The sequence below is a fragment of the Paroedura picta genome, chromosome 8 (assembly GCF_049243985.1).
Source record: "Paroedura picta isolate Pp20150507F chromosome 8, Ppicta_v3.0, whole genome shotgun sequence".
In the NCBI taxonomy this organism is placed as follows: Eukaryota; Metazoa; Chordata; class Lepidosauria; order Squamata; family Gekkonidae; genus Paroedura; species Paroedura picta.
The window spans coordinates 93,929,289-93,944,008 of NC_135376.1; the positions used below are offsets into that span (position 1 = coordinate 93,929,289).

General features: G+C 48.2%; 1 protein-coding gene across 1 annotated transcript in view; it reads right to left on the bottom strand.

Annotated features, from left to right (window-relative positions):
* Positions 1-14,720, bottom strand: part of PRXL2A (peroxiredoxin like 2A) — a 32,642-nt gene that overhangs the window by 17,147 nt on the left and 775 nt on the right. The window lies entirely within an intron of this gene.

A 14,720-nucleotide genomic window follows, 5' to 3' on the forward strand; every position in this document is an offset into this window, starting at 1 on the left:
GTTTTTATATGCCGCATTTCTCTACCTGAAGAAGTCTCAAAGGGGCTTACAATTGCCTTCCCTTTTTTTCTCCCCACAACAGACACCCTGTGAGGGAGGTGAGGCTGAGAGAGCCCTGATATTACTGCTTGGTCAGAACAGCTTTATCAGGGCTATGGCAAACCCAAGGTTACCTAGCTGGCTGCATGTGGAGGAGGAGTGGGGAATCAAACCCATCTGGCCAGATTAGAAGTCCCCACTCCTAACCACTGCACCAAGGGCCACTTAACTCCCCCTCCCCAAAACAAACAAACCTCATTATGGTGTATATAAAGTAAGGTAAAGGTATCCCCTGTGCAAGCACCGAGTCATGTCTGACCCTTGGGGTGACGCCCTCTAGCGTTTTCATGGCAGACTCAATACTGGGTGGTTTGCCAGTGCCTTCCCCAGTCATTACCGTTTACCTCCCAGCAAGCTGGGTACTCATTTTACCGACCTTGGAAGGATGGAAGGCTGAGTCAACCTTGAGCCGGCTGCTGGGATTGAACTCCCAGCCTTATGGGCAAAGCTTTCAGACGGCTGCCTTACCACTCTGCGCCACAAGAGGCTCTTGTATATAAAGTATGACTGCATTTATTTGGCATAGGTGTTCTACGTCTAGAGAGCCTCTTGTGGTGCAGAATGGTGAACGGCTGAAAGGCTGTCTGAAAGCTCTGCCCATGAGGCTGGGAGTTCGATCCCAGCAGCCGGCTCAAGGTTGACTCAGCCTTCCATCCTTCCGAGGTCGGTAAAATGAGTGCCCAGCTTGCTGGGGGGTAAAACGGTAATGACTGGGGAAGGCACTGGCAAACTACCCCGTATTGAGTCTGCCATGAAAACGCTGGAGGGTCACCCCAAGGGTGACTCGATGCTTGCACAGGGGATACCTCTTCCTTTATTCTACTTCTGCTAGTCTTGAGGCATCAGCAATATGCATGACATGTTCATTCCAGAGCAGATCTTTTTCACACATATAATGCACGTGTTTGTCTGGGTTCCAAGAATCCATGCCACTAAATGCTGCCAAAAACAGGGGTGGCAGCCACATGGACTAGAAACCTGAACTGCAAGGACTCCGTCCTCCACCGCATTCCAAATTTCCTGCCTCATCTAGGTAGTTCAGCAAAAAGCCTCTGATTCTGCCCTGAATAAATACGCTGACCCAGAGCCTTTCAATTAGTCCTTGGCAAGACCCACACGGGACAAACATCAAGGAAATGCCACAGCCCAGCCACAGCGTGCACCACTCCTCCACATGCAGCCAGCTGGGAGACCCTGGGCCTGTCACAGTTCTTTCACAGATCTCTCAGTTTAACCTACCTTGCAGGGTCCCTGTTGTGAGGAGAGGAAGGGAAGGCAACTGTAAGCCTCTTTGAGATTTTTGGGAAGGGAAAAGTAGGGTATAAAAACCTACTCCTCTTCTTCAACTAAGCTTTTTCTGTAGCTGGACTTGCAAGGTTTGGAGGTGGTCTGGGCCGAATCAGACACGATCATCTTAGATACGACAGACAAGCTCAAGATGACAAAGGGTAGTCTGTCTTCATAGGAAGGCCAACTTTTTTCAGGTCTCAAGAATATTTATTTGCAATTGTATTTATTAACCACCCCTCTCTCATGACAGTCATTGCTGGATTCTTGCACGCATTTGAGTGACTCATAGCTAGTACACTCCATTTTTATAGACATTTCCGGCGTTAATTATTCCTGCCGGGGAGTTAGGCTCAACAAGGCAGTGGTGAAGGGCAGGACTTTCTGTGTTCAACCACCACGATGTCCCAAAGAGCAGGGTTCAATTTACTTGGCCCACTGGGAGGGCCAGCAGCCATTCTTATATATGAAACAGAGCTGTGTGACACAAGGCTGAGCAGAGCTAAACTTTGGCCTGTTATGCACTGCTGCATTCCCTCGCTTTCACCCTCAGGTTTACTTTGTTGTTCTGCATTGATTTTCTTTCCCAATGGAAGTATCAGAAGCCACCCTAGGCATGAGCAGGGATTCGAACCTGGGTCTCCCAAGGAATTTTCCTCCAAGAGTAAGAACATAAACTGAAGATGCTTTACTGCAGCGGTCTCCGTCTGTTTTGAGTCTGCAGGAGCCACTTGAAATTCTGACCCAGCATGATGGGTGCAGGAACAAAATGGCAGCCATGAGAGCTGAACTTCAGTTGCACAGCGTAGACCAGACTTTCTCAACCAGTGTTTCATGAAACCTTGGGCTTTTTCTTGACGGCCTAGAAAAGGTTTCTCAAATGGGGAGTTAATTTCTTATATATTTTTAAAATGTGTTAAACATTAATCGGGTGATATGACCATATATTGTAATATCAACTCGTGCCCCCCTCTGAAAATGGCCAATGATGGGCCTGGAGGTGGTGGGGAGGGGAGGGGCCCCTTTGCTTTCCAACCATATTCTGCATGATTGCTCCACTTCTGGGGTTCCTTGAAGCCTGAAGAATGCTTCAGGGGTTTCTCAATGGTAAAAAAGTTGAGAGAGGCTAGCATAGATCCTTGTGCCATCGTGGCAGCTGCTGTACAGCCAATCACACCTCCAAATGGCCAATCAGAAGCCCTACTGGCCAAAAGTCCCACCTGGCCCACTTCCAAAAAACACTTGAGGGGTACCAGGAAAGCTGCTGGTGGGGGTTATGGCATTCACCAGCATCTCATTGTGGAGCCCTGATATACAGATAGGAGTTGGTTTGATTTTTTCAGGGGAGGGTCACCAGGGTCAAATACACACACAAAGCTTATTTCAGAGCAGTAAGCCTTTAATCCATCCTGACTCTGGTTTCTGTGCCTGCCTTATGGACCATTCTTTTTCCTCCAGTCTATTCTATACCACATGACAGAGGCCCATCCATCGTTATCATTCTCTGAGGCGGGTATTAGATTCAGGTGGGTAGCCAGGTCGGCCTGCTGCAGAAAAGCAAGACTAGAGTCCTGAAGCGCCATCAAGACCAACCACAATGCCCAGGGGGGAAACGGCCCCAGAGACAATGCTCAGAGAATCTGAAAAAGGGATCTTGGACTCTTAGGACCTTATACCCTGAGAAAATCTTGTTTATCCGAAGGTAATCCTGGACTTGGATCTTAGCGGATTCAGGTGGGTCTCCATGGCGGTCTGAAGCAGCAGAACCAAGTTTGGGGTACCTTGAAGGCCGACCAAGTTTTATGTCAGGAATGAGCTTTCATTGGTCTTAAAGGTGCCGCAGGAGATCAGGACGCCTCAGTGGGTGTTTCACACCATAGAATCTGGGAGGCAAGTCAAATTTAAACTCTGTGGTGGGAGGCACCCTCCAGTCTGATTCTCCAAGCCTCGGAACTACTGTTCTTCTCAAAGTAACTTTTAACTTCCATGCATAACAGAATTCAACAATCCAGGAACCTCTCCAACTGAACTACAGAGAAAACAGTGCTGTTTGAACTTTGGGCTGACTATTTCTATCTCTACTTTTGTAAGATAGCCTTAATCTATGCTGTTAGTCTCCCTGTCTCTCTCAATGGTTTAACTTCAGTCTGTGAATGTACGTGTGCAAGTGCCGAGGAGCTGGGTGTGACTGGGCGGGATGAGGCACCCTCCTGATCTCGCAGAAAAAGGACCATTCACGTTAAGTAATCAATGGTCATTCTCTCTGAGAGGCAGGAAGATAAATCAGTGCGACTTGAAAGAGCAGTTCCAGTATGTTAAGGGTGAGGTCATCGCCCTAAATCATGTGCTGTAGGATGGAACGCCCGCTGAAGGCCACCTCTGAGGCACTAAGCACATGTAGCTTTTAGTGCTTAATGAAGGTGTTAATATTAGACCATGTGGCTGCCCTACAAATCTGCTCCACTGATACTCTTAGCTAAGGCTGATGTTGATAGCAGCAATTCACATGGAACGTGCCTGGTGGAACCAGCATAGCCTGAGCCTTGTACGTGTCCATGATACAGTCTTTCAGTGTGTGATTGATAGAAGCTTTGGACATGAGCTGCTCCCTCTGGGGAGGGGAAACATTAATGAAGAGAGACTCTGATTGTCTTATGTGTTGTGTCCTTATGATATAGGCATTAAGAGACTGTCTTACATCCATCTTGTGCCCCAGCACCCCCTTGGGGTGCTTTGGTTTGGGGCAGATGTTAGGGAGGATGATCTCCTGTTCCCTGTGGAATTGCGCGTCTTCCTTTGGCCTGGATATAGGGTCTATCCTGAGCACTACCATGTCTGCATGAACTGGCAGAGTTCTTTCTGTATGGAGAGCACCCCTGGTTCTGACACTCTTCTGGCTGAGGTAAGTGCAATGAGGAAAAGTGTCTTCATCCACAGAGTCTCGGGGCTAATGCTGTCAATTGCTTCGAGAGGCGCTTTAGTCAGCGCTGCCAGTACTGTGTTGAGTTTCTAGGAAGGGAAACCATGGGAGGCAGGTGGATCCTTTGGAGCTGCTCCTTAGAGGAAGCACACATTATGCAGGTGCTTTGACAGCGGGACGTTCTTGACTGCGGGTAGGACCGAGGCTGTGTCTGTTTCAGAGGGTGGCCAAGTACAGACCCTGGTCCCTACCCTCCCACAGGAAGTCCAGTATGCTGGCTATGGAGGCCTTAATGCAATTAATCTTTTTTTTCCTTCTCCACCTGACGAACGCCTTCCAAGCAGATGAGTATATGCAGTTAGTAGATGGCCTTCAAGATACCGCTTCTTGGCCCAAGTGTCTTAGCCTCTCCCTTTCAATTTCCAGGCGGTCAAGCACCGCCAATCCGGTTTGGGATGTACCACCGGTCCCTCTTGCAATAAATCTCCGCAGACGGGCAGTCTGAGTGGGGCCTCTGTCCCCATATTGACTAGGTTGGCGTACTTTGGTCAGTTTGGCGCCATTACAATCACCTCTGCTCCTCACGTTTCTATTTTCTTGAGGAAACTTGGAATGATTAGGAAAGAGCATATAGGAGACCCCGTGGCCAATCTGCTGTCAGGTCATCTGTTATCTCCACTTTGCAGTGAAAATACCTCATGCAGAATCTCGGGGACTGATTGTTGCATTCTGAGGCAAACACGTCAAGAACTGGGAGGCCGAATCTTTGCACTATGAGTAGGAATACTTCCTTTTTTAGCTGCCACTCTGATTCTACCAGTGTCTGCCGGCTGAGGTAATCTGCCTGCAGCTTGCTTGGGCTTTGTATTTGTTCTGCTGTGAGTGATTGTACGTGTCTCTCTGCCCAGGTTAATAGCAGTGTTGCCTCCTTTTGCAAGGCTGTAGATCTTGACCCCACCTGGTGGTTTAGGTATGCCTTGGTGGCTACATTGTCTGTCCTTAGGAAGGCATGCTGTCCCTGAACTGTCTCTTGGAAATGTCTGAGCGCTAACCGAAAAGCCAAGAGTTCCAACAAGTTTATGGGGAACTTGGGACTCTTGCATCGACCATTGGCCCTGGCCATTTTGGCTGTTCAGTAGTGCCCTGAAGGCTGACATACGTGTGTATCTGGACTTTCTGACCGACCCAGAAAGCTTTGCCCTGGGGTACGTTGGCACATAACGTTCATCAGATCAGTGATTGTTTCACCGGTGTGGGGGCTTGGGTGACACGTCTATTTTCTTCGTGATCCAGGCTTTACTAGGAGTAGTGCCTGCAGCTGTCTGGTGTGAAAGGGTCCCCACTGTACCACATCCATATTGGACATCAGTAACCCCTGAAGACTGGCTAGCTGCATCAGCGTTGCGTGTTTTCCTTTTATTATTGAGAGGGCCAGCTCTGTTGTTTTTTCTACCCTTTTGGGGTGTCATGAATAACCTGGATCATGTCTATGATGACCCCTAGGTGTCATCCACCATAGAGGAAACGGGAAGTTCGAATTCGACCTGCCTCCCAGAGTCCATCATGGGAAACACCCACTGAGATGTCCTCCTGCCTCAGAGAGAGAAGGGCCCTGGAAAGCTAAGTAGGGAGGGAGGCAAGGAGAAAAAGTAAGTGGTGCTGCTGCAGCAGGAAGACCCAGGTTCAAATCCTCTCTCTGGCATGCAGAATCATGAGAGACCTGGGGCCACTGTCTTGCACCCCCATTCCACCAACCTCACAGGGTTGTGGTGAGGATAAGAATGGAGGGGTCGGGGGGGGGGAACTTGGTGCACTGCCCCCAAATCCTTGCAGGAAGGGTGGGAGAAAATGAATATTTTTTAGAAGTTGCAAAGTACTTTCTGATTGTTCTGAATCTGGACACATTTCTGCCCAGCACCCCTGGAGGTGTGATTCACCCGAGCAGTTCATGGATCCGCCGTTCAAACCTCTGCTCAGCCATGAAGCTGTCCAGGTCACTTTGGAATCCAGTCACACTGGCTTAGCAGTGCCAAGAGTGAGAGAGAAAACAACCCGCCAAGAGTGAGAGAGAAATGTGACAAACCAGCTCTCAGAGCAGCTCCCATGAGAGTCAGTTGCCAACAGGCCTGGAGAAAAACACCCCTTCTTTGGTGGTGGAAAATGGTATCATGGCACAGCCAACTAATCACAATCCTGTGCGGCAGGCATTCCCTACCAGGGGTCTGTGGCATTTTCCCCGTCCCTGTCTTCATGGACTCGGCTACAAGCTATGGAGCTGGCTGCTTTCTTTGCTCCCCCTTCCCTCTCCCAAGTGTGAGTCCTCTCCTTCCTGCGTCTGGGAGGGGGCGGAACCTGCATGCCTCCTTCCTCCTTATACCACCTCCTGCCCTCCTCCCCTTGGTTGAGCCTGCCTGTTAAGGCGGATGCGGATCACACTTCCGGTGGGTGTGGCCAGCTGGCATCACTTCCAGGCTTCCTTGAAGCTGGAACAATTATTTCAGGGGCTCCTCTGTGGTCAAAAGGCTGAACAAGGCCAGAGGTGGCTTGCCATTGCTTGCCTCTGTGTGAAAATCCTGGGCCTTCCTTGGCGGCTTCCCTCCCAAGTACTAACCAGGGCTGGCCCTACTTGGCTTCCAAGCTCTTACGAGATAAGTCCATCCAGGACAGGTCCTCAATGGGATGCTACAGACCCCCATGACACAGCACCCTTCAGCGGTCCATTTCCATCATGCATTAAGCCTCCATTAAAGGGGCACTCCACCTGGCTTCTGACCAGCATTGTCCCGCCATCATGTCAACAGAGCCACGCCGCCGGGTGCTCCCCAACTGCACAATCCTCGACAGATGCGCATTACTCAGCGCAAGGGAATGCAAACACCGCCTCTTTCGTCTCCCCTTCCTTATGATCCATCATGCAAGCCTTGGGGCATCAAAAAATCCCAATCTGCTTGATTAGTCATTAATGGCTCATCTCTCTTTTGTGATTCAGGCACACTTGCTATCAATCCACTTTCTTGGGCAAGTCCGCCAGACATGTTGGTTCCTCCCCCCCCCCCCCACAATGCCCAAACCATGGAGCCCAAACGGATGCGCCACTGCTGGGGATTCCAGGGCCGATTTAAGTGTATTTTGTGCACGGTAAGCACTTGGCAGTAGAACAAGCAATTTTCAAAGGCCCCAGGTGCGCCAGAAGGAAAGACTTGCCAGCAAGTCTTGGAGCCACAGAGAGGAACCACAGTTCTATAGCTGAACACGTGCTTTGAATAAGGGATGATCCAAGTGCCCATCGTCCCGACCTGGACAGCCCAGGCTAGCCCAATTGGCTGGCTTAGAACTTGGATGGGAGTCAACTAAGGACGGCCCTGTTGTTGGACGTCCAGAGGAACTGGTGGGCCACTGTGTGAGACACGATGGAACCCCACAGGTGAACCCCCTGATGGCCCCTGGGTTTTGGCCACTTTGTGACACAAGGTGTTCGGACTAAATTAGGTAATGGTCTGAGCCAACATTAACAGCTGTTTGGCAGGTACTTTAGGTGAGTCTTCTGTAGTGCTTATCAGCTGTTTGGTGGGGTCTTTCTGAATCAGCCAATCAAGCCCAAATCACTTTGGGCTCCTCCAGTTTGGCCCATTAGAAGTAAGCATTCTGCTTGCCTGAAAAATACCCAACTGAACACGGATTCGAGGGTTTTTTGGACTTATCCCAGCCAAATCACACATCCCTATAATCACAGGCAGATCTGATAAACTTGGCCTCAATGGAGATTTGGGGCTCATCATATGGAGCAATTGTTCCTCCTCATTCTCATTTCCGTGTTTGCATAACCCACCGCTTGCTAATCCACTGGCAGTCAGGGATGGGGCACACCCACTCCGATTGGGTCATTTTTGTCTCTTCATTAGATCTTCTTGGCATGGTGCTCCGCAGTGTTTTTCAATGCTCCTGCTTTGTAAGAAGCTGGGCCTTTTCTCTGCTGTGGGAAGTCAGATTTCCTCAAGTGCCATGGGGCCCAACTCAAAGCCCCTGGGGAGTGGAGAACCTCAGGGTCCCCCCCCCCTGCTGTTGCCCTGCCCTAAAACAGGCCAGATGGAATGTTATTCTGGGAGGTGCATGTGCCCAAAATACCGCATACACAGCCTCACAAAAGGTGTGTCCAACAATGGCAGGAACTGGAGCAGGGGTCCACGGCCACTTGGAATTCTGACCAATGGCAGGTGATTAACAGCTGCCACACAGGGTGAAGCCAGCTGGACCTCTTCCACCAGGACAAGTGAACAGGCTACCAACCACCAACCAGAGCCCAGGGGCCCTCTGCCACCCACTGCACCAGCAGAAAAAACAGAATCACAGTGCAGAAAAGCCGGGTTGCCGATTGTGGAACGCTAACTGATGAACTGTGTTATCCAAGAAAAGTTCCTATTGTTCAAGGTGTTGCTATATACCCAAGTCAAGATGTTTATTGTATTGCACTGTAGTATGGAAGTGCCTAATGTGCCCTGAGCCAAAAGGGAGGGGGTTATATAAATAAATATATAATATATAAATGGCTGCTGCAGCTTATCTTCAGTCACACAGCAAAGATCCTTGCACTGTGGGGACGGCTGCTATTCAAGCAATGTTTTTAAGAATCTGTTCACTGACTTTCTAACAGCCAGTTAGAAGCCATGTGGGCAAAAGTCCCCCTGACCCCATCCACTTGGTGGGCACCACGTTGGGGACCCCTGGGCTAGCGACTCACTTTTAGAAGACGTTGGGAATTCATGGAGCCTAACGGATAAAATTATCATTGTCAGGTTATAATGTTATATGTCAATTATTGGGTTAAAAAAAAACCCACACTGAATAAACTTCCTACTGACTGGGGTGGGGAGAATGGCTAAAGGATCAGGGGAAATGATGCTGAGGGGGACAAGGCCAAGACAATCCACACTTTCCCATTCACATGGAGGCCATCCGGGCTTTGCTAAGATCTTCCCGAAAACTTTGAGTTTAGCAAAGATGGGGAAAACCCAGGAGATGAATGGAAGCAGCAGGATGCTAAGGAGAAGTTGTGGGGAGGGGACATGCTGCCCAAGAGCACCCAATCTGACGCAAGCAACCCATGGCTAAGAAACATGGCATTGAGATAGTGAAAGGGGAACGCGGTTGGATTCTTATATTCCCAGCATTTGCTCCAAGTGATATCCCTTTACCAGCATGGTATAGTGGTTAAGAAATCCAAGTTTGATTCCCTTCTCTGCTAAGGAAGCCTGCTGGGTGGCCATGCAGGGTACACATCAATGAAACAAACCAATAATAAACTTCTGCATGAAGGACTGCTTAAAGGGCACAAAAGCCAGCCACTCCCGAGTCCCTTGGCGTTCTTGCTCAAGTAGAAAGAAGAACTATGGGTCAGGGCAGCCTTTCTCAACCAGGGTTTCATGAAACCCTGAGGTTTCTTGACGGCCCTGGAAGGCTTTCCCGAATGGGTGGGAGTTCATGCATTTTGTATATATATTTTAAACTTAAAAAATACATTTCCCAGGTGATATGACCATATATGGTCATGCCGATCTGCCCCCCCCCCCCCAATGGCCAATGATGATTTGGAGGGGGTGGGAAGGGAGGGGCACCGGGTGAGCGTGTATACAGCTATGCCTCCCACCTCTGGGGTTTCTCGAGGCCTGAATAATCTTTCAGGAGCTCCTCAATGATAAGACAGTTGAGAAAGGCAGGCTCAATGGAAAAGCTTCGGCTTGGCAAACAGAAGGCCCCAGGTTCAGTCCCCCACATCTACTGCTCGGTGGTAGAGCAAAAAGACCTGGGTTCTATCCCTGCTGTATCCCGTCACAAGGTTCAGGGACACAGTATGTGAAAGGCCTGAGACCGTAGAGAGCCCCTGCCAGAGTGGACAATACTGATGTCATGGACTGACATTCTGATTCAGTCTAAGGCAGCTTCATGTGTTCATACAGAGACAGAGAGAGAGAGAGAGAGAGAGAGAGAGAGAGAGAGAGAGAGAACACAATAGGAAAAGGCATAATTTGTGATATAGGGCCCCCATCTACACTGCACTGTAATCTCTATTTCCCGGCCCTCTCCCCTCCCTGTCATGTTTGGTCCCTCCTTGGCATGGTATCTTAAGCATGTTTAGAGCCAAGTCCCACCCATCCTCTTATACCCTGGGGCTTAGTCTTGTTTACCAAGAGGATTCAGGTCACAGAAAGCTTTACTTCCCAGCTCTTCTCCCCTTCCAATCTGGGCAACCAGCAACCTATAAAAGGGGCATGGGGGGCATCCAATTACCCCTCTAACTATCCCCTCCTGCCTCTCATTACAAGGATGCTGATGTATAGAAAGCACAGGTTTAAATCCTTCCAACTGGCAAAATTCCAACCTGGAACGGCTTTGTTCTCTGCTTGACCCAAGTGGGTAGCCGTGTTGGTCTGAAGTGGCACAACAAAAATAGAGTCCAATGGCACCTTTAAGACCAACAAAGATTAAATCAAGGCGTGAGCAAAAGCTTGATTAAATCTTTATTGGTCTTAAAGATGCCATTGGACTCTATTTTTGTTGTGCTACTCAAATTTTGCCAACCATCTATTTGGCATAAACAACAAGAAGTTCTCATTTAATGGTCAACAGTGAACTTGAAGTGTGCAAATCCAACCAGAAAGCTGCACTAAACCTTCGGCGATAAAATTCAGAACAAAGTCACTTGAAGAGCTTGTCTTTCATTGGAGAGACGGTACAGACAGTCAAGGAGTCTACACTGTTGCTGTAGCAAAACTTTGGGAACATTTGTAATATTACACCGATAAGACTGGAAGACATATAAAGAGAAAAAATGCATTTCGCTACCAGGATGTCCTGCGGAAATATAAGTGGGACCACACTGAATGTCAGTGCATAGAAAGATTTCTATTTTCTGGCGGAATAAAATCAGAGACCAGTAGCTCCTTTAAGACCAACAAAGATTTATTCAAGGCGTGAGCTTTCGAGTGCTGGCACTCTTCCTCACACTATTTTTTGTTGCAGGTTAATGCTTAGGGCAGCCTTTTCCAACCAGGGTTTTGTGAAACCATGGTGTTTCTTACCAGCCCTAGATGGGTGTCCCAAATGGGTGGGAGTAAATTTTGTATATATTTGTTTTAATTTGTTAAATATTTATTGGATGATATGACTGCATATCATCATGTCGACTCCCCAAATGGCCAATGGGCCTAGAGGGGGTGGGGAGGGAAGGAGCCCTGGGTGAACATCTACACAGCTATGCTTCTCAACCATATTCTGCACCATCACACCACATCTGGGGTTTCTTGAGGCCTGGAGAAAGTTTCAGGGGTTTCGCAATGGTAAAAAAAAGTTGAGAACGGCTGGCTTATGGTAATTTTTGTTACCCAATTCTGACTTTCGTATTAGTATAGATGTTCTTATGCAACTTTTTATACTTAGAGTATTGCCTGCCCTAACAAAGATCTTAGGATCAAAACGTGTGGACATTTCTCCAATACAGGATAAGACTCTTCAAGCAACTTTGTTCTGAATTTTTTTCCAGAAAATGTATGGGCAGAAACCCCTTATTTAACACAGGGATTCCCAGCCGGGGGTCCACCAACCCCCGGGGGTCCGCAGCCTTTTCCTTCCGGCCTTAATGGTCTTGGTCACAAGTCAGGGATCTGGCCACTTGTACTGCTCCCCCATCCCAAACGTGATTCCTCTCGTGGTTTCTGCTCCTGGGTGGGGGTGGCGCAGACATGCCTACTCCTACCTTTAAATGCCTCCCCCCCAGTCATCCATGAGCTTGCCCACTAAAGAGGATGGTGATCTCACTTCCGGTGGGTGTGGCTAGTTGACATCACTTCTGGGTCCTCTCAAAACCTGAAAAATCATTTCAGGGGCTCCTCCGTGATCAAAATGGCTGGCTTAACGTCGTGTGCCTTTCTGTTTCATCCACGGCTATCAGCACGAACTCCCCGCCTATCTTCTGCTTCAACCCTTCATTAAGGGCTCGTCTTTGACGTTCTTCAGCAGCTTCAATTCATTCAACTGCTTATCTGCACTTGCATCGGCGTCACCTGCTTTCCATCAATCTGCAACTATCTAGTAACTCCCTAGGGCTCCAGGTATTACTCTCACTGACAAGGGAGGATGGAATGTTTTCTTCAACTGTTATGTAACCCCTCTAATGGTACTGGGTGTGGACCTAGGGTTGCCAACTCTGGGTTGGGAAATGCCTGGAGACTTTGGGGTTGGAGCTGAGAATGGACCGGATTTGGGGAGGTCTGGGCTCAGGGAGCAGTGGACGTGAGGCAGGCACAGGACATGTCCACCCTGCATCTGGCACTCCCAAAGCCCAGCCGGCTCAGAGGCATATAATGCTATGGGGCAGGGGTAGTCAAACTGCGGCCCTCCAGATGTCCATGGTCTACAATTCCCAGAAGCCCCTGCCAGCAAATGCTGGCAGGGGCTTCTGGGAATTGTAGTCCATGGACATCTGGAGGGCCGCAGTTTGACTACCCCTGCTATGGAGTCTACCTTCCAAAGCAGCCATTTTCTCCAGAGCAAGTGATCTCTTTCTTCCTTTTTAGCCTGCCATTTCCCAGAATGGCTCAGGGCAGCTTACAATAAAAACTGGATGCAAAGATGACATGTAATTCCTGGGGATCCCTAGGTCCCACCCTGAGGTTGGCATTCCTATGTGGAGCTCATTCCCTTACATTATATCCAGTGGGATATTGCTTTGCTATTCCACAAGCAAGCCATGAACATTTCCTATTAAGTTATTTGTTCTCATTTTCAAGCAGACACTCAAAATTGAGTTTTGTGGAACCTTGTCCCACAAAAGGCACAGCTAAGCAAGGCTGATCTCAGCTTGTATTTGGAGGGGACATGGCCACAGAAGTCCAGGATCGCTACTCAGAGGCAGGCAACGGCAAACCGCCTCTGAACGTCTTGGAAACCTTATGGGATTGCCGTGAGTTGCGGATGACTTGATGGCACCTTCCCCGTCCGAAGGCACAAATCCCTTTGCTTCCAACAAAAATTTATTTGATCAACTGCAGTGAGCATGCACTTGAAAGCTTATCCCCAGAAGAAAAGGTTGTTGGCCTTCAAGGTGCTGCTGGACTGCAGTTTTGCAATTCTGCTTTAGTTGACATGTTGTTTTCTTTCCAACCCAGGGAAAATCCATTGCTAACAGTTCCTTCTGCCACCAGAGCAAAGCTGAATGTGCCACCATCAGCAGGCAGCTCTGGCTTGCTTCTGCTCTGCAAAAAGTACTGCTCTGGTTTGTCTCTTGTGGCTGATTTCTAAACATCAAGTCACTGGCAAAAGTCACAATTACAAGCCTGGTCTATTTAGCACAGAGCTTGTTTCCCAAATGGGTGGGACTTAATTTTTTTTAATTGCTAAAGATTTATTGGATGATAAGACCATATATAGTTATATAAACCTGCTCCTCCCTCCCAAAATTGCTAATGATGGGCCTGGAGGGGGTGAGGACGGGCCCCAAGTGGGCATGTACACAGCTCTGCTTCCCAATCATATTCTGCACGATTGCGCCACTTCTGGGGTTTCTCAAAGCCTGAAGAATGTTTCAAGGAGTTCTCAATGGTAAAAAAGTTAAGAAAGGCTGGTTTAATCTGTTCCACCCCTCCTGCTGACTGCTTCTATGCCCTTTGATCTTGAATGTGCAGAAAGCCTCAGGCCTTGAGGACTTTCCTACAAAGAGAAGGGGGAGGGTGGGGGAAGAAAAGAAATTGAACCCCTTTCTCCTATTTCTAGCCACACGGGTATTTCAAACAAGCAAAGGGGAGTATGGTGTAATGTAACAATCTGAGTAGGGAAGGCCATTTAGGCAGAACAATCCAGTTTAGCAAGAAGAAAAATTTGCTTGCAATATCACTGCAGTTGAAGTCAAAACAAATTCAGGTATATTCCTTGTATCCAAAAACTTCTTTAATGTGCATACAGAATTACTGTTGGAAATGCAGAAGGTTGGAAAGCCAAATGTTCACATACAACTAGTCTTTTAAGAGTTTGAAGTCAGCAAAATGCTCTTGACATTAAATCCTGCATGCCCGATGGTGATTCGGTATGCACATTGAAATTTTTGGAAACAAGGAATATACCAGTTTTTATTTATGCTTTAGCTCCTCTCACACTGCAATCAAATTTTCCTCCAAACACTAAACTTGGTCTTTGTTTTCCTTACTAAATTGTGGATTACTGTGCCTACACAGGAGACAAACTGGTGGACAAAAATCCAAATTGCAGCAAGGACAATAAACTGCTAATTCATATTTTCTGAATCATACCTCGGCATACAGTCTCTCCTCATCCTGTACATGTTGCAACGAACTTAAAAAAAAGAACTAATAAATATATATTTTTAATGAACATTATTTAGGGATAATTGACATCTCAGCCTACA